General features: G+C 38.5%; 1 protein-coding gene across 3 annotated transcripts in view; it reads right to left on the reverse strand.

The window, feature by feature from the left end:
- TENM1 (teneurin transmembrane protein 1) overlaps window positions 1-23,551 on the reverse strand; it is an 818,347-nt gene that overhangs the window by 358,330 nt on the left and 436,466 nt on the right. The window contains exon 1 of one of the 3 annotated variants that reach the window (XM_064426810.1): window positions 10,097-10,119. The exons of the other annotated variants lie outside the window; for them this stretch is intronic. The gene's annotated coding sequence lies outside the window, so the exon portion shown is untranslated. Of the gene's footprint in view, window positions 1-10,096; window positions 10,120-23,551 lie in introns of those variants that run through there. 3 annotated transcript variants of the gene reach the window in all.

Below are 23,551 nucleotides of genomic sequence, written 5' to 3' on the forward strand. Positions count from 1 at the left end.
GCTTCTGTCAATACTCCCTGTGTTCACATCACACAGCCCACCTAAATAACCCTTTCAGCCACATATACTGTGCTATTTACTTTTCCTTTCTTTGTCATCCTAATTTGATGTTTAATGTGTCCCACCAAAACCAAATTATGCATTTTTTTATCACTGATGCATGAGTGACGTCCTTGGAGCTTGCAGAGATTCATGCAGATACTAACAAAACTGAAGATAATTTTGTCTATCCTCATGAATTGTTCTCTTTGACAGAAAGAAAAATCTACTGGATAGTTGAAGAAAGAGGAAAAGAAGAAAAATATCCTCTGTTCTCAATTACTGTATTTTTTTTCCTGATAAGAATGTGAAGTGGTTTCTAGGGGGAAATAAACCCAAGAAAGTAGAGGAAACAACAAAATTATTGACTATGTCCAAGAAGCTTATTACAGGAAGGTATTCTGCTCATAGACTCCAGCAGTTCTGTACCTATTTTTAAAAATATTTTTATTTCAAAGCTGGCAAAAGCTCTACTGCCTGCTTTTCGGTAGTAGGGCAAATCTTTGTCCCCAGGGAAGTCTTTCCTGCCCAGGGTGGTGCGAATGTCCTGCAATGTGTGCTGCAATATGTGAGATTTGCAATAGCCTAATATTATTTTCTATAATTGCTTTGTTCCAAAAGGTTTTACCTGTAGGAATTTTGTTTTAAAATGTTTAAGTTATTCATCTCTAGCAGATAATTTCTGTATGGGAAGAACAGGGGATGGATGACAGAAAATCTTCATTTTTAATAGTTAGCACTCCCTCCTAATTTATGAAAAACTAATAACTCCATCTTCTCCTTTTTTCTTAAGCAAAAGATACTAATTGCTGGAGTAAGATTTTGCTGCTGAAATTTTACTTATAAAAAATAGTATTTTCTACACTAATATTTTGTCAAGAAACCTCTTTATAGTTTAATTACTTTAAATTATTTACTGCCCTTGTAGCATTCAGTTACACACACTAACTTTCTCTGCAGCAATCACTGAAATTGCTGTAGAGAGGCTCCTTGACAGCAGAAAGGGTTTATCCCAGCTCTGAAATAACTCCAAGGGTTTCACATATTGCGGAGTGCTGCAGAATTTCTTTTGAGACAAATGTGATGCCAGATGTAGACACTTCTGTGGGTACTGACTGAATGCCTTCCCAGGTACTCCAACAACATTACTGTGCTTAATCAATAGAGAGAGTTTATATTGGCCATAAAACCACAGAGCATGATCTTCTAACTAGAGCCACATGATATGTTTACTACCAAACCTGAAAACTGTATTTATTCTCTGTACTCCACATTATGGAGAGGAGGAATGACTCACAATTACTATTAGACATCTGAACCATTTCATTTTAACTGTGGAATATACTCACTAGGTAGCAGTGTCAGCGTATAAAGGAAGGAGGGGGTACAATCAGGCTGGGTTAATGCATACGGCAAAGTATTTACATGTTTGTGTGTGTGCTTGTCAGTATTACTACTCAAAATTTGTTCAAAATTATGAATCCATGGAGATTCAAAATTTTCACAACATTTTTCACTCTATACCCATAACAGCATTTATCTATAAAAATTTCAGACCAGACAATGTGATTAAACTATGAGTCAGAAGAAAAATAATGAAAGTTTGAGACCCCATTGAAATGTATAATTTTTTTTTTCATGTTATCTAACATATTCACTGCATAGCTTTGAACACAGGAGCATTTTCACAGCAAGGTCATGGTGTCCAGCACTGAAGCAGAGGCAGATTGCTGCCCACCCTGGTGGTGATGGATGTGGCATGTGCTGCTGTCATGGTCACACCACCCCCTTTGCATCCCCTCCTCTGGCTGCCTGGCAGAGGAGCTGCTTCTGCTGACAACCCCTGATGACAATGGTCAGCATCAGAGGGTGTTGTCTCCAAGCTGCTCTGATTCAGAGTTTTGTATGAAAATTATATGATTCTCAAAGTAACCAAGAACCCTGGATCCTCATTAACATGTTAAGAGACAAATATGCCTTGGCTTTTCTTAGGCCATAATGCATGGAGCTTTTCACACTGAGCTCTGGAAAGGGAACTTTGAAGATGATGCACTTTCACTTGGAAGGGTTCAGAAGAACTCAAGAGGAAATAATGGATTTTATTTTGTGTTTCATATAATTTTGAAGAGTACTCAAGGACCAAAGCCTAAAGAAGTCAACATAGAAATTGTTGTTCACTTCATCAGGTTTTCAACCACGCCTGGAAAACTTTTCATTAAAAAAATTCACATAAAATCCCATTAAATAAATCCAATAAAACTCAATTATTAAAAGTACAGCCTCTCAAAGGGATGAAATTATTTCCTTTTTCCTAATCAGTACTGGTCATTTTGGAAAGTGTGTTAATATTTGATTTGAGTTTACTAACATTAGTATGAATCCAAGGACCTGGATATGCTTTAGAACACTCACTACAGGTTCTTGGTGATTGTATTAATAAGAAATGTTTCCAACACAACTTGGAAACAAACTTACGTGCTAGCTGCAGACATAACCAAAATAAAATGCCTACAACTGTTGAAACTTCTGACTGGTAAATATGTAATTTCTATGCTGTTTTCTGAACAAATCCATGTTATTGTGAAAAAACACTGCATCTCCTGTCACTAAATTTGGCCTCAAAATGTAGAAATGCACAAATGCACACAAATCCCTACAGAGTGCTGTGCTGCAGTGCCAGTGAAGGTAATGTCAGTGGTTAGCTCCTTCAGGGACTTTAACATAAATGCTATTTCTTTTCTTGTTTTCTTAGGTCTTCAGTTGAGGGTTTTTGTTTTTTTTGACTTTACAAAAATAAATACTGCAGCTCTAGATTCCTATTCACCAGAGTATTTTGGCAAATAAGCCTTTGAAACTCATCAGGCTCCTGCCATCCCCCAGAGAGCTCCCATTTACCTGAGGCCTGGCTGCATGATGCAGACTAAGTCTAACATAATGATAGGAATAAATCTAAATAGCACCTTCCAAACCACCAGACCTTTGGGAAATTCACACTTCTTCTTGTGTGAAAAAGCCAACAGACTCATTTGATAAAATGCTGCTTTACTGATAATGCCAGTGAGTTGTTGAGTTCTCTTTCCAGACATGACTCACAAGATGAGTACACTTTTCTGTGTACAGATTGAATATCACATTCTCCTCTGTTGTACTGCATGACTGTAATAGAGTCATAACAGAAAAAAACTTGTATCTTTCTGCTCCAAGTTCATGTGTTTCTAACTTTAGTGCTTTGGTTTGGGATTTTTTCTTTATGTTTTTTTTCTTTTTCCACAAATGAGAAGAAAATCTAATGCCAGTGATGATGTTGAAGATGTTATACTGCCTAGTTAGGCCGCATAGGACTTGCATGTCTACATCATCACCCAGTAAAATTGCCCCCTTAAAAATTTGCTGCTATACAAGATGTTAGAAAGAGCTGAAATAGTAAGGACCAGAGATATTTAAGAGCATATGAAATGATTATGAGTCCCACAAGGAAACAATCTGTACAAATCATTAAAATGTCAGAAACAGAAAATTCCAAAATTAGGAAACATCATGATTCAGATAGGCTACTTTCATATACCAAATTCAGATCACTGTCTTCATATAGATAAATGTGGATAAAATCACACATTTTCAATGTGGATAAAACCCCACATTACTTCTGAAAAAAAACTAACATTAATCAGTGCACGAGATACAAATAAATCACTTCCTGACACTTATTCAATATTATCAGTTTTACCCCCACTGTTTACTGATTGGTAGTATGCCTTGTTTATTGTACACTATTTAAACCCTGACTGGACAAAATGATTAATTTCTTCAGAGCCTTCCTTTGACACTCATCAGACATTAGTTCCTGCACTACACATTCATAACTACTATCTGAGATAAGTGCATATCTATTTCAGAGATAGAAGATGCAATGCAGAAATCCAAAATCCGAATTAGTGCTATATGGTACTTTATATATCCAAGGCAGAATTTGCTCCATTTGCAGCTGTGAAGTCTCAGCATTGGTGTGTATTGCATTCCCAAGTCAGGTGTTCACAGCTCAGGCAAACCCTTATCAAGTGTGGGTTTAGTAACCAGCATAGAATTACTGTGTGTCAGGAGCATGCAGAAAACCAATTCCCCAGGTCACTAAGCAGGAGGACATCTTTTTTACTTCCTGCAACACCCTGCCTCATTCACTCAATCCTATGCAGAAATAAATGAGGTGGGATTGAAACATTTTTCTCTCTACGGAAGTCGCAAGGAGACCGACTGTTGGAGCACTGGGAAGGTTTGAATGACCACCCCAACATTCTCCTGTCCTGCTCTTCCCTGAGCATCCCCTGCAGGCAGATACGTGTCACAGAGCACTGGAACACATCAGCCCTTCCTGCTTTAATCCAGAAAGTATTTTCTTTTTTTCTCCTCCAAAAAAAATCCTCCTAAATTCTTCTTTACATACCATCTTCTTTAATGCCATACACTTCCATGGGTGCAAGGGCTGTAAACTTCCTCATGGACCAGTTCTGAAAAAGGATCCAGAACCTCTACAATGGGTTTCAGATATTTACTGAGAACTGAAGAACAGGAGAATTCAGTTATTTCCTCTGCTCTGCTTGGGGGCTGTGGAGGATACAGGAGGGAGAGTTTCCCTGCTCATGTGCTCTAACCCTCTCCTGGCAAAACCTACACAATCAAAAGTTTCAGATGCAGGAAAAGTCTTGTTTAGCTGCAGGGCTGGATCATACCCACTGTGAATAAAACTTCTACAGAGTTTGCTGCACAAATGAAACCTGAGAAAACCAAGCTTAGCAGACAGTTTAAAGGTGGACTTAATTTTCAGAGTTTCATATTAAATATTCAAAAATAATACTCTGGATAGAACAGCTACTCTTCCCCTTACCTACTTCTAAGAATATCTGTGGATTGTATTATGAGGGGTCTGATCATCTTTTAGTTGAGCAAACCAATGTATTTTTTCTTGTTTCATTCATCATGTTACAAAAAATACGCTAAAGTAGATATTTAAACTCATATTTATCAATACCTAAATGGCTTCATGGACACTTGAATTAAAAATAATATATAAGTCCAAATTGAAAATTCAGTTTAAGGAAAACACTGAAATATATATTAAAAAAATTCTAAAAAGTGACAAAACCTGACTTAGCAAAGTGCTGAATATTTCACTATTCTGATATTCCATACACAATATTGATGTGGATGATACCATGGCATCACAGGAGGATAGACATACATACAAAAACCTGTGAACTTGACTTCCAAAACAGCTGTAAAATAAGAGAGAGGGAAGAGGAAATCAAAAATTTCAGGTTAGTTTGTTATTAAAAAAACAATGTGACTTATCTCTTCTCATCCCCTAAATAAACATTTACATATATATATAATTGAGTCAATAGAAGTGATTTTTTTTATTATTTTGTGGGTTTGTTTGTGTTTTTTATTTTTTTTTTTTCTTTTAAACAGAGCTTAAACTTGAACAAATATTATTCAGGGACAATTTTGATTTAATTGATCTCAGGCTAAAGGAATGAGCTGGCAGATTTCTTGAGACTGCTGCCAGGTCTAATCTTCTGAGATGAGTAGCCAGGGACAGCTGTAACCTGATGCATCTTATCAATCATAAAATAAAATTCTGTGCTGACTGCAGAGCGAGCACTGCTTCTCAGCACAGTCATTCTGGTACTGGGAAGGTATTTAATTGCAATGTGATCCTCACTATTAAAGATACATGAGCTTTTCAAATGAAAGTGCAGGGAAGTCTGGGAATCTCTTACTTCTCATAACCTATTGCTTATAATGTTGCTGGTATTCCCACTGCAGGCATCATTATCATGATACAAAGCACTAAGTGTTTGAAGAACTGAGGTTTCAATCAGTCTCCATATGCCCAAATAAAGTGTAGATGAAAAGCATAAGAAAATATATTCTAAGTCTTGAAACAAGCAGTAAACAACGGATTTTATACAAAGACTTCTGTGCTGGAGAGGAAACTCATTCATTCCTTTTTATAATTCCACGCATTTCCTCCCACATTTCACATTTCTTGTTGACACAAAGCATAACATTGTTTTATCTCCTTGTCTACCCATTCTGTTATGATCTAAAGCCTTCCCTACCTGAGTAATATCAGCTCAATCTATCACTCCAGCCTAATGCTCTCATCAGAGCCAGGCAGCCTTGCTCCATTTCTTGTCTGCAATGTGCCACTGATCCCACCTCACCCCTGCAGGGCTGGGGGTGTGCAGTGGGAGCATCCCAGCCCTGCAGGCTGAGCACACGGGGGGATGCAGGGGCCACTGAGCTCACTCACCTGCTCACTTCCCTCCCACATTCCTTTACTGATTCTCTGTAATTGTCTGTAATCTACTTATCATTCTGTTTCAATAACCCAGTTCATTAAGGGAAGCCCAGCTTTAAGTACATATATATCGAGGACCAACAAAAGCTAAGTGTGAAGTCCGAAAACATTCAAGTATATGTTTCAATTTATTTCAGTTTATAGCTGTGGTTTACCCCATAAATTCACAATGACAGCAAATGCTTACTCGTCTATTTCCTCTTTTCTGAAACTGAAATGAATTTGCATGCACACATAGATTACAGAGCAAGAAAATGTGTGTCTAATTAACATCAATGAACAGCTAATTATGAATGAAAAACATTGAATGAAGAGAATCAGCCTGCAAAAGAGGAGTGGAGATGCCAACTTGATCATATAAATCCTTGATCAAATATTTCAGGGCAGCTAACACTAAAAGGAGCAAAGTAGCTATTGGCTGCAAGATTTTCTCAGGTCTGTAGATATTTCCTTCTGACAGGAATATCTCATCCCAGCCCTGCATCTCACAATGGAAGCAGAAACAGGGAAAAAAAAAAGGTTGGTCATTTAGGAGGAAAGGTTCTGTTTGAATCAAAGTATCTATATGGCACGCCCCCACCAAAAACTGGACACACCTGAAGTTTAAAACCTGATATTGTGACAGGTCTTACTATGTTGTGCTGAGGTCTCTCCAAATATTGTCTTACATCCAAGCTAAAACCTTCTGAAAATATTGGAGTTTGTTTTTTTTTTTTTTGTTTGTAGTTGGTTTTGTTTTTGTTTTTTTTTTTAATTTTTTTTTTTTCTCATTTCAGTGTTTCTCTGTATTTTCAGAATACTCCAGAGGTATTCTCTGGATTATTACCTTTCTTTTATGATATCTGAAAACTGTTTCTTTTCCTTTAAGGCAGTTGTGAAACAGTACACTTTAAACCTTATCCAAATGTTTTGGAAGACTGAGCAGATGACAAAGCAAGTTTCATTCTCAATTTCTCTTTGCCCATTAAGGGATTACTGAGGAAATAAGCAGCATGTAGCCAAATTTTGGGAGGTGCTTCTAAATAAATTAAATTTTTTTACCTCTTTTTATTACTTGTTGGAAATGTCCTGCCTAACATTCAAGAGTTAAGAATTCCAGACCTAGCAGATGAAGAGACTGGTTTACTCAGTAACAAAACAATCCTTGAGCCAAAATGCTCTTGAATACAATATTTTCTAATAATGATTATGTGTTATTCTCCAATTCCTATACTTTTACTGTCAGATAAATACTTCATATCTGTAGGTATGTTATCTAGTGTGATTACTTGAAGCATTAAAATACTGTGATTACTTGAAAGTGACAACGCCCTTTTTTCATGTGTTAGTATGTGATAAAAATCAAACAATGAAATACTGATTATTTACAATGCATTTGGAGCATAGACATTTATGGTGTGCAAATGCTGGTGTTAGTTACAGAGACAACTCCAGGGGTGATTCTTGCAGCAATTCAGGTGTTTATACAAAAAATACACACCAGCTTGGCTCTTTCCCATCCCCACACTGGGTGCAACTGAATGGGGGACAGCATTTTGCAATTGTGTTTTCTGTGGCCCACAGATTCCTCTACTCTCCTCCTAGATGTTATGCCATATACTGTACAGATAGATCGTATTAAAAATATTTTATAATGTGTTTATAAATTATTAATGCAATTCTTATCTCCTTTACTGTACTGAGCTTCTGTATGCACACCTCCACAGAAGAAAAAACTCCAACAATTTAAAATTAAAAGCAGCTGTGTGTCATCTTGAATAGTTTTTCCATCTCATTGAGGATTTCTGTTCTTTAACATTATGTTTTCTTCCAAATCAATATGTATATTTTACCAGGATCAAAAACTGTTGCAATGCTGACTTATATTGCTAGGATAAATATATTCATTATTCTCAACTGAACAGCAGTATCAGAGACACCTTCCACCATCCAGACACCAGGAATTATCAGTGGCAAGACAGACTACAGCATGAGATAAATGTGAACTTCTAAAGAGCTTCTACAATTAAAAAAGGAAAAAAATCCAGTCAAAAATTCCAGTTCCAAAGTGTAAGTAATCCTCATCTCTATCCCTGGTTTTTCTAACACAGATTTTTTCAGCTCACATGATCCCATTGCCTGACAGGAGCACGATGTACACAGATATTTTCTTTTTTAAGAGGATTTGAAAATTTTGTGGCACACATATCTTAGTTGTACATAACGATTTTTAAGCATGCAGCACCTACTAAAAGGTGAATGTGATTGCTTAGAGTTGCTTAAGAGGAGATGAATTGTTTGGTGAGTTGAATTTTAAACTCTTTCAACTGCACAGTAAGAGGGGTTTATCAGGTGGATGTCAATACTTGTGAAGAGAGAAAAATTTTGAAAGCTTCTGTTTTATATACACTATTAGATTTTGGTGGTACCCTGTTCCCAGGGCCTCCATGCATCTGCTGCATTTGGGCAATAAATGGAGAGTTAACTGCAAAGAGAAACCAGGTGGAATTTACATGCCTCATGTAACCATTCAGAATTTGGCTAAAATACTGAAAGATAACTATGAAGATGATAAAACTGTCCAATATTAAGAATCATTCTATCTCTCATTTTTTCTTTTTTTGACTACCTAAGTGTGTGGGTAAATACACAAAAGGTGCACAGAAAGTTCGTCTATTAATATCAGACTTCTCATGCATTAATTATAGGTATATGTTCAATCCTTTCTTGTTAAATAAGAAACATGACAAGAAGCACTAGAAAAATTCAGAGTGTCCCAGATGTGCTAGACTGTCTGGTGGTAGTGCATTGCAGAAGCCTCACAGAAATTAAAAATAATACTTGCAGTACTCTAAGGCAACCACCAACCAATTTCAGTGATCTGTAGAAATCTTGCCCTTATGCTATTGATAGATCCTGTCCTTGCTAATTCTTAAACTGTTTTAAAAACATCACAGGAAAGAATTGACACATGGTCTCGAAGATGTGTGGATGAAAAGTTCCCAAGCAAACATGGCACAGGAGCCAAAATTCAGAGGTCAAAATCATAAAGTATTTGTTGAAGAATACCTATTCATTTAGTCCTATTGAATATATCCTTAAGGGCCAATTTAAACAAAGTACAGCAAAGACTGTTTCAGCCCAGAATGCAAAAACGTTGCTGTTTTCTCATGTTCATGTTTTTGCTTAACCTAAACTCAGGCTTACACTGCTGCCACTAGAGCATTACTGCTTTTTACGTGCAGTATTTAGTGAAAAAGTAAAAAATCACCTTTGGCAGCAGCCACTAGCAATCTGTGTTAGATATCATTAAATTGCATAGCCTTCTCACAAGGTTTTAAATGGAGACAGACTTAAATGAACTTGCTGCTGGTCCTGGAAAGTATTGCACAACAATTCTTGAGCAAGCACAGAGAACTTGAGCTACAACCACACAATACATTGAGCAGAGCTTTTCCCTTCCTGAGCAGCAAATGGATACGCAGCCTGTGTCTCTCCAAGGAATTCTCATCTGCAATTTAATACTCCAAGTACCCTGGGAACCTGTATGTTATTAGAGAGTAGTTACTACAATGTTTAAATTAATTCATATAACAGTACAAGTTCCTGTGAGTGTAATTACATGCACGTGGATGGTGTTTGGATGAATGACTCCCACACCTGTCCACAGTACCGCTGCAAATATCAAAAAAGATTATTAAAAGGCAAACATCTTACCTGCTCCCAACAACACACCACAACAGCATTTTCCCTTCCCTCTCCTTCACTCCAGCTGATGCTCTCAAAGACACATCCTGGCAGTTACCAGCCACAAATAAGCTCTGAAGGTTCTGCTGGGGTCTTAACAACAAGCCCTAATCCTGCCTGGCATCCTGTGATAAATAAGTTGTTAGAAGCTGCTAGAAGTTGGATCAATGCAAAGAAACATCACCACAACGAAATATGCACAGAAATTTTGCAAAGCAGGAAGATGCTGAGAGAGAAATGGCTTTGTTAGAGTGTTAACAGCATCCAAGCAGCTGTGCCTGGTCCTTGGCAATCCCAGTGCAATGTCAATAGAGTTACTCCAAACGTTTCAAAGTCTCTTAGCACTGCAAAAATAACTATGAATACTACCATCTAAAAATACTGCAGTAATTCATCCTCATTCCCCCTCCAACACCCACTCTGGGCTGTTGCATTTGCACTCTGTTTGCATTTTACCATTCAGGGCACCAGCTGAACATTTGCAATGAGATGTTAACTACTCTGTGTTCACAGGGTACTTATCTGTCTTGGCATCATCAATTGTACAGCTCAATTACTTAAAAGAATGAAAATTTGCAGCTCCTATTTGGACTGTACAGCGCACTATAAGTAGGAATCCTACAGATTTGTCTTTCCCTGTCCAATCCCTGAACCATATCACAAAGCACAAATGACCCAGCTATCTTGATTTGCTGGATTTGTAATGGATGGTGGTGGACTAAAAAAATGTAAAGAGGAAGGTAAATATTCACTTAGAACAACTGTGAGCTGAAATGCAGGGCTCTGAGTGCTTTTAAAATAAGAAACAGTCATGGTCAAGGGATTGCATAAATGAAGTGAAGATTGAATGGTATGAAAATCACTAAGATTTTTTCACTCCTAGCTTCCAAGTTTGGCAGAGAAATAAAAGAGCTGAAGAAAAAACTAAAATGTGAAATCAAAAGTTTTTTTATCAAAATATGAATATATTTTTAAGATCACATACACTTTTTTATTAATATGGATTTCAAAATCCATCCACTTTCAGGTCTTTGCTTGATAACTGGAACATTTTAAAGAACTCTGATTTAAACTAAAAATATTCTGCACGGCTCTAACCAGAATACTCACGAGTTCTCTTCTGTGACAGCGACTCCCTCTACAGCTTTTGGCAAGAGACTAAGGATGAAACTTTGTCTAGTAAAGTCAGAGGGTATTTGAGTGCTACTTTAAATGAGGCCAACATTTCATAATCCAATCATTCCCATCTACAGTAAGGCAATCAGGCATGTCTGAAGAGTAAGAACTTGTAACATAATTTATAATTGGCATATAAAATCATATTCTAAAATGCAACATTTTAAGTCCTAAACTGTATTTGCTCTAGTAAATAGATACTTCATGATCATCAGAGATCACCAGTATTGTTTTTCTTAATTACATTTGCAAGTAATTAATGCCATTGCTGCCTTCATGGATTTGAAGTATTCCCTAAATGTTGCTGTACTGAGCAAAAGGGGAATACAGTGATAACGTAATCTAATTGCAAAGTCAAATTGTAAAGATTTTTAATAGCAACCACTCTACAGCACTTTTAATTTTCTGTCTGCTTCATGAGCATTAAATAATTATTTCTCACATTACCCATGTGAGTGGGTTGCAGCACTCCTGTCTGTAGGCTTGGTAGCGAATGTTCTCCCTCTACAGAAATGCTGAGCATTTGATGCTTGAGAGGGGAGTTTCAGACACAGCCTGACTGCCAGTGCTGCAAGGGGGTGATGGTGTTGTTGTTGGCATCTTCCTAGCAGCATCCATGGAAATTTGGTGCATGGTCTGGAATCGGATTTCTGCATGCAGAGAAACTCTGAATGAAGGGCTTTTCCAATCAGCAAAAGAAACCTTAGGAAATCATGGGATGCCATCTGCTTTACTCTACATTTTAGCACCTCATATTCTAAATACCTGCTTTCAAATGCATGTTTTAGAATATTATCTCTAGGAGCCAAATTATGGCCAAAGTTGAGGCCAGAAAAAGAAAGAAATGTAAGGACTTAGGTGAAACAGTTGTCACTGTCTGAAGATGGACAAGCCTTCTTGCACGTTACTGGTAGAAATACACAATGTTATTTTGCAGACCAAGTGAGAAGGATAAATCTTTAATCTTTCACAAGGCAATAACAATTTTATCAGCAAAAGGAGCTCTGTGACACTACCCACTTTCTCTTGGAGCTAAAAAACTTCTTCAACCATATACTGAAAGGAGGACTGCAGAATAATTTGCTCTCATGAGGGCAGATTCACAGACTATCACTGCTGCCCTGAATCCTAACAGAAACATGGCTCCAGCAGTTCTGCTTGTGTGTGAGAAAGTGAGGGGCTCACAGAAAGGATTGTCCCCAGGAAGTCAGAAATTTTTTTCCACACAATTCCAATTTTCTTGAAAAGATAGGTTTACAAACTATTTAATAAATTGTTTAAAGCTTACATTGGTAAAATCCAAATCAAGAGTGGGGGTTTGGTTAATAGAATAGGAAAAAGTTTTTAATACAAGTTAATAGTCTTTCTTTGAGCTCTTACAATATTTAAGTCAAATCTATTTTATGGCCTCAAAATTTTGCTTTTTGAAAACATTACAGACAGTCCAAGATTTACTCTAGAGTACTCCATTTCTGTTCATGAAAGGAAATTTTTTTATATCACCTGGACAGAAGCCTAGTGAGCCTAGGCAGGTGGAACTTTAAATTTTTTTCTGTCTTTTAGATAACCACTCCAGTCATCTTTCAATGGAATCTGCCCTATTAGGTTCAGACAGAAATAAATTAATCATGTTTTGAGGGTAAGTCAAAAAACCTCAAAACAAAGTAAGATTTACTATGTGTTCCAGTCCTATCAAAGAGAGAGGCTTGGAAAAGGAGTTTGAGAAACTTGTTATTAAGAGGTTAATGTGTCTGTCAGACTCTTAAATCATAATGCCAGCAGACTCAATGAAATGACAAATTGAACTATAAAGAAACACACAAGCAATCATTCTTTAAGCTAAGTATTGAAGAACCACTTTTCATTGGTTTCTTCCGTATTTTTGTAGACTTGAATGATTCCAATGCAAACTCTGAATCACCTATGAGAGTTTAACAAAAGAGAGAATTTCCTTCTCAACTTTTTAATGCTTATCTGAGACAACTGCCAGAGCTCTGACACTCACCAGCCATTTTAACTCTCCACCATATTTTTATTTCCAACTAATCACCATTAAGTAGATAGGAGATTCTTTTTTAATGAAATTATATCAGACCAAGAGGAATGAGAGAGGAAGGAGCCTACGAAATTCCAGAAAAAATAATTCTTGGTTTAAACAAATACAAAAAGAATTTCTCATTTATGTGAGATGCATGGGGTCTACCTGTATGAAACGTTATGCAATGGGAATCTTTTAAGCATATATTATTTTTTAGGTCTGCCTCCTCTTCAATTTCTCTGCTATTAGTGTAGAATGGGCAGAATTTTCAAAAAGATCAACACAGAAAAATTATGCAGAGTAACCTTATTGTTGAAAACTGTTTGACAAAGAGTAATAAAAAATTATTCACACACTTTAATATTTTTGAAATCTTTTGAGCACATTCAGGCTGCCTGTATAACACCATCTCTTCCCTCATTTTTGCCCAATAAGAAAAAACCCTAACTGTTGAAAAACAAATCCCTTCTAATCTCTCATTCAACTTCTATCAGAATTACACTGGCCACTGCTCTCCACTTGTCCTTCCATTTTAGGACCTCTCATGTGCTTGAATCCTGTCCTTCTCCTGTGCTGTTTTTTCCCCCCTTCTCCCAGTTCTGTTCCTTTTTTCTGTGTTTTTCTCCTTACTGTTGTTGAGTCCCCTCTGATTCCACAAGGTTTTGCTAATTAACAGGCACAGAATTCCTATGAGGCTGAATGACAATGCCTGATAGACAGGTAAAATTAAAGAGAGAAAGCCTAATTAGTTTGATTGGGCCCCTGCAGGATTCAAAATCAGAGGTGCTATTAGGGCATAAGTATTCCTTACAGTGTTCCTCTTTCCAAAAGTGGAGCAGGCAGGTAAGGCTGTGCCAGCTGTGGCTCTGGGGCTGGCAGTGTTGGTGGCAGTTTGACAAACACCCCCTCCAAAGCTACCAGAGCTCTGTGCTTTTCTCAGGCCTCTGCAAAGCTGTAGTCTGAGCAATTTACGATTTCTACAACAAAAAATCAATATGAAAACATTCTTATGTTCATTCTTGTATTGCATGATCACAGTCCATATTTATGACTTTTCAATAGAAGGACAGGTGCAGTACTTGTTAACATGGTTTTCAATGCCAAGCCCAAAGTAGTAAAAATCACAGTAGGGATGCTGGGTGAAGGGAGACACAGACATTCACTGTGTGAAGGACAGTTTCTTGGAATAAACTTATCTTTCATGGAAATATCCTGGATTTGATACAGAAGAGCAATGCAGAAGCCAAGCATGGCTCATTTCCCCAAGGGAAGGGCAGACCCAGGGGATAGCCAGGGTTACCCTGCAAAGGAATTCACCCGCAGAAACACTTCTGCTGCTTTGCCACTGCTCCCTGGCTGCAGGGAGGCCTGATGCTAAACTGAGCACTGACCTCAGCAAGCCCAGAAGATTCTGGGATGGAGTGAAACACTCCTTATAGCATGCTAAAGGTTAAATTTAATGACTGCAGAGCATATATAGAAAAAAAACCCAACCCAAAGCATTACTAATTTTTACCTGCAGCATAATATTTGTCAAGTTATGATTCTTAATAGTTATTTACCTCATATTTAGGGGACACAGAGAAAAAAGACAAACTGAATCTGTCATAATCTCAAGAGTATGAGAAACAAAATGGCCATTGCTTGCACCTTCATTTCAAATGCCCCATTAAATGGCTGATTTGGGAGCAAAACTCATAATTTCATAAGGGTAATTGGATACACTTTCTTCTGTTGCAAGCAAATTACCCCCTGGCACAAGAATTTAAAAATCTTTGGCAGCAGACCTCCTGAAACCCATCTGTGTTGGAAATTACTTTTTTGCTTTTGGGTATATTATATTTACATATTTTGTTTTATTTCTCAATATTTAATCTAGAGAGAAAAGAGACTCTTAGGACTCACAGTGAAACTTCTCAACAGGTTTTAAAAAAATGTAGGTGTCCAGAAAAACTGGCTATACTAATATAGCAACATGTCAAACTGGAACCAAATTGACTTCTGTTACATTGTCAAACATTCATTTTAAACACACCTATTTTTAAATATCTCTATTTTATAGCAAGAGTAAGAACTTGCTACAAATGCAAATTGATGACTACCATATCAAATCCTTGGAAACTCCCTAAACTTTCCTTTGGTGCAATCTCTCATGCTGGGTCTCCAGCAGTATGGAATCCCTGTTGTTTTCACAAATTCTGTTTATTTAGTAGAAATAATTTATGAAATATTTTGACAACCAAAGCTCTGGACAGTTGAGCGCAGAATTATCCCTCCCAATGTAAAACTTTGGTTCTCCTACCCCCTCCTCAGCAACAGCAAGAGATGAAGAGATGGTAAATCCTAAGGCACACCTGTATTAAACTTAGCTGGGTTGAATCAACTTTCTTGCTTTGCTCCTGCTAATATTCCTCTTGCAAATGTGGAGTTACAATGAAACAGGAAGAGTAAGTGATATATTCACCCACTGAAAATGTCACTTTTAAGACTGTATTTGACCATGTGGATTTTTGGGGAAAAAAAAAAAGTGCAAATTTTTTGAAAGTAAAAGGGTAGTTTTCTAAATAAATAGCATAGATGCCTAAAGGATTTTTTACCATTAAATATCCTAGGTCTTCCATACTTCTCAACCAGAAACATGTCAGTATAAAGAAAAAGATCCTCATATTGAGTGGTATGGGCTCAAAAGAGAAACACTCAGTATAAAAGCTTGCCCTCTCTTGTAGGAAATAATAATTTCTAAAACCCAAACCACTTTGAAAACTTAAAAAAGTATTCAAGGTTGTCAAGGCTGAAATCTATGAAAAACACAAGCGGTTAAAAAACCCCTGAAACTCAAATGTGCAAAGATGATTTACAGAGATTCACCACTCTAAGACTGTAAGTGGAAAAAGCAAATGTAAGGTTACAAAGGACATGTGTTGCAAAAATTAAGAACTTCAGGGTATAAACTTGTTTCCAGATGAGGTTTGTAACAAATCATTTTCTGGTGCAGCATCTCTCAGTCAACTGCCAAAGAAAAGGTACCCAGGTAGCTGAGCTGCCATTCTGCTTGCAAATGTCTCTACTCTGCATTATTTAGGAGGTTATTCCTACATACCCTGCAAGAAGTGTCCATGGTCAGGAACAAAAGTAAATATCCTTAAAGGACAGATGGCAGAAATTACTCATTATTACAGACACAAAAGGACAGAAGAATACAAACTGTTATAAATGAACCAAATGCCTGAAAAGAAATTCCAGCTGTGAAATACATGAGCACTGTGAAGCTGGTTACTCCTGTGTGCACTGACTGGCCACAGTTCTGCTGCCTAAATGCTGCTTATCAGCCAAAAATTGCATGAGCCTCCCCAGGCAGACACAGACAGACGTACCTGCTAGGACTCACATGGACAGGAGAGAACATTCAGAGTTTTGAGGCACATTTTCCACACTGTGACATTACTGAAGTATGATAAAATTCTATGCTGGAGCTTTGACCAAAAAAAGTGGAAGGCACAGATCCAATTGACCCTGAGGAAGGCAGAGGGCAGTGTCTGCAGATGACAAAACAGTCCAGACAAGCTTGACAGCAGGGACACCAGGGCTTGTACCAATACCTCCCTGGGACAGCTAGACCCAGTAAGATGATGGAAATGGATCTTTTTCTTATCTTCAAACCTTTCTTGCTGTCCTCATTATTTCCCAGTGGGTAATCACAGCACTTGCTTTCCGCTCTGGCATTTTCTTCCACAGTCAACAGGGTGGGAGGTGAAGGAGGTGCTGTCACTTGGAGGTGTCAGAGCCAAGAGGAATGTTGGGTGCTGCCTGCAAGGACAGACAGATCTGGGCTTGGAACCTGTGCCAGCCACTAACCTGTGCCCTCAGCAGAGTGCCATGGGACAGAGCTCCAGGCTGTGAACATCAGATGGTAGAATGAATTTTTCACACCAATTTATTTTGCTATTTCCATTTGTACTGGGCATATTTTAGTTTCCCTAATTTTCCAGATTCTGGATGGGGTGCCAATATTTTCATATGCCCCGTCTCTGGCAGTCCTACTCCAAACTTTAACCCCTGTTATGCCAACAGCAAGCACTGGATGAACTAAATGCACATGAGAGTGAAACTAAACACTCATTTCCAGTCTGCTCCCAGAGAGCACCAAGCAGGCAGGGGAATAAGTTGCCATTACAAGTCACATGTGGGGAACCTATGGGTTCTATAACACTGTCACAGCCACACTGCAAGGAGCTGCTTTAGCTATTCAAGGTGGAACAACCTCCAGAACCATGGAATAAGAAAATGGAAGCAAACTCCAGAGCTATTTGGGCTGGACACCTCAGTAGCACCTAAGGACACAACATAAGCAAACCCAGAGGGGAGAGAGAATCCTTCCCCCTTGTCAAAGCACTGGTAGACCAGAAAAGGAAAAATAATTTCTGTCTGCATCTGGACAAAAAGCTGGAACCTGATTCAGAGCAGGAAATACTGCTAACCTCTATAATGCAATCAAATTATCTGCTACAAAATAGGACATCAACTTCACTGAGAGAACATGTGCTCAGATTTGGATAGAGAAGAACAGTTCCCCATTCAGGATGGCCAGGCAATGCATTCAAAAGTTTTTCCTGGCCAAAAGGATCATTATGATCATCTGCTGGTTTTGCAGAAAACACACCATAGGATTTTGTTGAGTATTTTCCATATTAGCCCCTGGGACATGAAAGCTAAACATAAAAGAAACAATACTGATTTAAAAATATATTTCTAGCTATAAAACTGAAAAAAATCTAAAAAAATACATTCAGAACAAATTAATAGACTTAAAAAAGGATTGATTACATAAACAAAAGCCCTAATTTACACAGAGTTGACAAATACATGTTGGAAATTATATTGAGGAAAATCAAACCATATTTCATGACATATAATGTAGCATTACTGCACTGTATTAGTACGTTTTAACAAAGTAAGTAGGGTGGACTTCTCATGGTAAGGGAAGAAGGAAGGAATATAAAAGTAAATGTATCTCCACTCGGAGCCAAAAGAGGGAAGTATTCTTTGTAATGTGCTTCCATGCTGCTGTTATGTTATGGATATTGGAAGAGCATAGACAAATTCCTATTTTCCAAGAGGAACTTCAAAAGATGTAGAACTTCAGACACTTGTTTTATGAATGTGGTGTCCAAAATCTAAAGGGTGTTTTATATAAATCTTAAACAAATATATGTACAAGACAATAAACCAGATGGGTGATGAAAAAGGAAAGCAAATTTCCCTCTAAAAGAATAGCTGCATGTTGTGCATATTTTAAATAATCTAGCAATTCATTTGCATGTTCAAAGCATTTGTACTCACAGCATAAGCCTCAAAAATAATATGGAAGGAAATTACTCTACCTGCAGCTTTTTACAACATTTCCTCATGAAAAAGATTAGGCTTTTACTAATTCTACAGCAATTTAACAGTCCCATCATCCTGCTTCTTTCAAACAGAAGAAGCCCATTTGTTTGGTTTTGCTGTATTGAGTATTTCTAAAGAGGGGAAGTGTACAGTCTGTCAGTAATAAAATTATTAGATAATATTCTTGAATTTTAAATTTATGAAAAAGAAACATTGAGGTTTTGGCTAATCTTCAGTGAAAAAGAGATAGGACAGCTTTTGTGAAATAAACCACCTAATCAGATTAGCTTTAGAGCCCTGATTACTCTACTTCACATTCAAATAAATGCCAAAGAATAATTTATTTGATGTAGTAGTTAAGCTAAAAATGCAGAATCGACAGAATATTGAAGTTCTTTGATCTTTTGTAGGTGTTCAATGTACTCTCAAAGCTACTTGATGAGTGACAACAATTCATAATGTTTTAAAAATAAACCTCTATGCACAGGGGGCGTTTTTGGCTTTACGATTCTGCTTTTATTGTCTAACTGGTACTTTGAAGATATTTTTTTCTTCTTATTAAACAACATATTTTATTCTTCTCTTTGAATACAGAATTAGGAGCTAAAATAGGTTTGTGAAAGGGGGACAAAGTTGACTCAGATCCTTTTTTAAGAAGATATAAAAAATATAGTCAGCAAGGTAAGTTTCTCATTTACTTTCCTTTTCAAAGCTGATAAAAAGTGACAAGAGTCAATTTGGGTTCATTCTTGTAGTATCTAAGTACATTTTTCTGAATGTCATGTTCAGACAGGCCTGCCTTCAAATTTGTCTCCTATTTCCTATTCATTCTCTCAGCATAAAAAAAAAAAAAATTGTGTGAAACAGGAAGGGACATCACAAATAGGGAATAAGCCTCCTGCCATTTCCCAGCACCACCACCCCTGCTTCCTCTTGACATCACATAAAAAACAGCCAAAATTTTCTAAGAAATACAGGTAGTCCAGAATAAAGATTGACAGGAGGATTTACCCTCTCTCAGAAAATTTTAATAAAGCAGTAACTTATTTTTTCCAGCTGGAAGGATTTTTAACTTTCAGCCAAGCTTCTCCTGTCACTTTCTGCTGGTACCAGATCTAGCTGCTCAAGTTTGTTTCTTTAAATTGCAAAACCATGATTCATTCCATTGGCAGGTTCTGGTCTGCAGTTGCCACAAGGGTTGGTTATTTCAGGGCTCCCTCACAGCATTTCAGAGACTGGGAGCAGGAAGATGCTGTCCATGAAAAACTGGGCTTGGCTCACCAAAGTCTGCATCAGGACAGTTCTTATAGAGCAGCAAGAGGGCAAAGCATTCAGCCAAGCTAAAATTCTACTTGCAAGCAGCTGTTAAGGTTGGTAAGATAATGGAGAGGGATTGTATGTCACAACCTGTTCTTTATTTATTCATGCTTTGAATCTTCCCCCTTAGGAATTTTTGATATGAAACAATTCTGTTGGTGCTGCACTGCTGAGACATGGTCATCAGTTGAAATAGAAGAGAATGGACTGGGCCATGAACTTTCAACAAGACTAAGGTGGAATAGATTTTAGTGAAAACCCTTGAGGGAAAGGGAGAGGAATTAATATTTTCAGAAGCTGTGATTTTTTGCCTCTATTTATGTATTTAAAAATATTGTTCCACCCCCCAAAAAATCCAAGAACTACTATAAAATTTGAGCTTTTAGTTATTTCTAGAGAGAAAACAGTAAAAACCAACCAACCACCTGCACTATGTGATCCAAATGTAATTTACATGCATGTAATTGTAATTCTCACAACATTTAAGATCCCCTTGGTATTTAAAAATCACTTGGTGCATTATTTTTTTTTTTTTTTTAATTTCTGTGATGCTAGAACTTAAAAATTCAACATAATTTCATAATAGGTCTGTTTGGGTTTTTTAGTCAATACTGACAGTGGCTTTAACAAGTTAATTTCTTCTTGGTAAAATAAATACTTGGGCAGCAAGAGCTCAGGATTGCAGCACATCAGATTGCTAACTGGGGACAGGGAGGGAAGTGATTCCAAGACTTTTATTGCTTTTAAGTTTGCATGACTTTGTTCTATTTTTTCACATCCAAGGGAGGAGGTAAAAGGTCAGTAGGATAGGATTAGCTCAAAAAAGACACCTTGAACAGCCAATAATTCTGCATCCAGTTGTACTAACTTCCTATCTCTGCCTAGAACACACCTTTCAGCTGAGCAGATTTTCTCAGCTCCTCTTCTTTCACTTGTCCCTACTGCAGTATCCCCCAGGCATTCCTGCCTCCTCCAACAGGTCACCCCCTTCCCTCTCCACTGCCCCTTCCAGGCAGATGGAAATCTCCTTGTGGTATCTTCATTCAACCCCCAGATCTGTTCTTCCCTCAGGATGAGAGCTCACCCAGGTGTGAACGTGTCCCTGGGTAGCAGGGACAGGAGGGCTGTCCTAGTAAACCCAGTCAACATTTTCTTTTGCTCATCTCTTTAGGATGTGAAGATCTCAGGACTGTTTCTCTCAAAAACCACATTCCAAATAATCAGATCTTGGTTTCTGCATGTTTTGAAACTCCTTTCATCATGACTTATGTTGAAACACCATTTTCATAGATTCCCTCAACCACTCTATGAAGGGATCTATTATTTAAAGTTCCTAATGCAGTGTCATGCCATTTTAAGTCAGCATGACGGTTTTCTGCTCATATAATGTTCATATTTTTCATATTTTCTTGGATTTTGGCCTTCTTGGTATTTGTGCCAGAGCACCAAAATAAATTTTGGTTTAAAGTTCAAACCAGCACAAAACCTCAGGCTTTAGTAAACTGCAAAAGGGGCACAGGTGGCTATAGAGTTAGTTGCGCGTTTCTGCTCAAATGTTAGCCACAGAAACAATCTCTCTCCAAGATTAAGTGCTGTCACATGACCTTGTAAGTTGATCTTATGAGGGATTTGTGAAAAACTGTGGTCTTGAGCGTGCCACAGTGACTAAATTGCTCACAAATCACGTAGGATTTACATAACTGAGTGTCTCGGCTCTCACACAGTCAGCACTAGACCTACTTACTAACACATGAAAAATGCATTCTCAGACTTGGCACATGGCTTCTGCAGCTGCCAAATACACTCCCTGTGAGACAGGAGCAGGCTGGTGAGGAGGAGATCATTTCCAACACTGCTAGCGACAGGAAGAAGAATGAGAATACTGTTTATCTTGTTAGAGATTTTCTGATCATATTAGTGATTTCATTATGCTGTTCCTAGAGACCAAACCTTTAAAAATGGCACAGAGCTCAAAAATGCCCTGTGAAAATTGCTGCTATAAATCAGACTCACACCATATTAACAGCACAGGAATTATACAATGTCATGGAAATACAAACACTCCTTGCAGTTGGTGTCTAAACGCCCTTCTGCACTGATATTCACACAGGTGAACCTGTCTCCATCCCATAATTTATCCCAGTGCCTGGTTTCTGGCATACCCAGATTTCACCACAGGATTTTGTGCTTTCAGGCAAGGCCTGAAAAACAAGATGATGGAGTTACTGAAGGGAAGAACTTCAGAGCAATAAGTGTAGCTCAGTCAGAAATAGCCCAAATTCTTTTAAATGCACAAAAGGCTTCCAGCTGGATAATTAAAAAAAGTAAATTTCAAAACTTCTGGTGGTAGAGGAAAATCTACACTGCACGTTATTTTACTCTTTAGACCCACAAAATAACTCCTAATCCACCAATCCTCACCAGGTGCCATGGTGTAACACTGGCCAAATGCCAGACACCCACGAAAGTCACTCACTCACCCTCCCCTGCCCCAGCTGGGCAGAGAGAAAAAGAATTAATGAAGGGTTCATGAGTTGAGACAAGGACAGGGAGAAAACTCTCCCAGGGCAAAACAGGCTCAACTTAAAGGTACAAACAGAATTTATTACAAACAGAACTGGAGGAGGATAACAAGAAGTAGAATAAGCCCTTAAAAATACCTTTTCCTCCCAGCCCCTCTCTCCTTCCCACCGACAGCACAGGGAGACAGGGTGTGGAGGTTTTGGTCAGTTTGTCACACAATGTTTTCTTCTGCTGCTCTGGGAGAGGAGTCCTTGCCCTGTGAGACCGTGGGGTCCCTGCCACGGGAGACAGTTCCCTGTCACCTTCTCTGGCACAGGTCCACTCTCATGAGCAGCAGCCAAACCTCACCTGCTGCAAACGTGAGTCCCTCCTCAGGCAGACAGCCCCCCAAAACTGCTGTGCCAGGGGTCACTCTTCCACAGGGTGCAGCCCTGCAAGGACAGGCTGCTCCAGCCTGGCAGCAGGGCCCCCTCTCTCCACAGGGTCTCCCAATGGATCACAGCCTCCTCCAGGCATCCACCTGCTCTGCCATGGGCACCTCCCCTGGGGCTGGGGGTGGATCTCTGCATCCCTGTGGATCCCCATGGGCTGTGGGTGGATCTCTGCATCCCTGTGGATCCCCACGGGCTGCAGGGGCTCAGCTGTTTCCCCATGGTCTCACCAGGGCTGCAGAGGAATCTCAGCTCTGGGGCCTGGAGCTCCTCCTGCCCCTCCTTCTCCCTGACCTTGGTGTCTCCATGCTGTTTCCCTCACAGGTTCTCACCTCCTCCTCCTCTGGCTAGAAAAGAGCTGCATGTGTCCCCTTTGTTTTGGTTTTCCCAAATCTGCCATCACAGAGGCATTACCAGCCTCTGTCATTGGCCCAGTTTTGGCCAGCAGCCTGTCCATCCTCAGAGCCATCAGGGACTGGCTCTGCTGGGCACGGTGGAAGCTTCCAGCAGCTCCTCACAGGAGCCACCTCTGTGCCCCTCTGCTACCAAAAATCA

This window comes from Passer domesticus, chromosome 7 (assembly GCF_036417665.1).
Source record: "Passer domesticus isolate bPasDom1 chromosome 7, bPasDom1.hap1, whole genome shotgun sequence".
Classification (NCBI taxonomy): Eukaryota; Metazoa; Chordata; class Aves; order Passeriformes; family Passeridae; genus Passer; species Passer domesticus.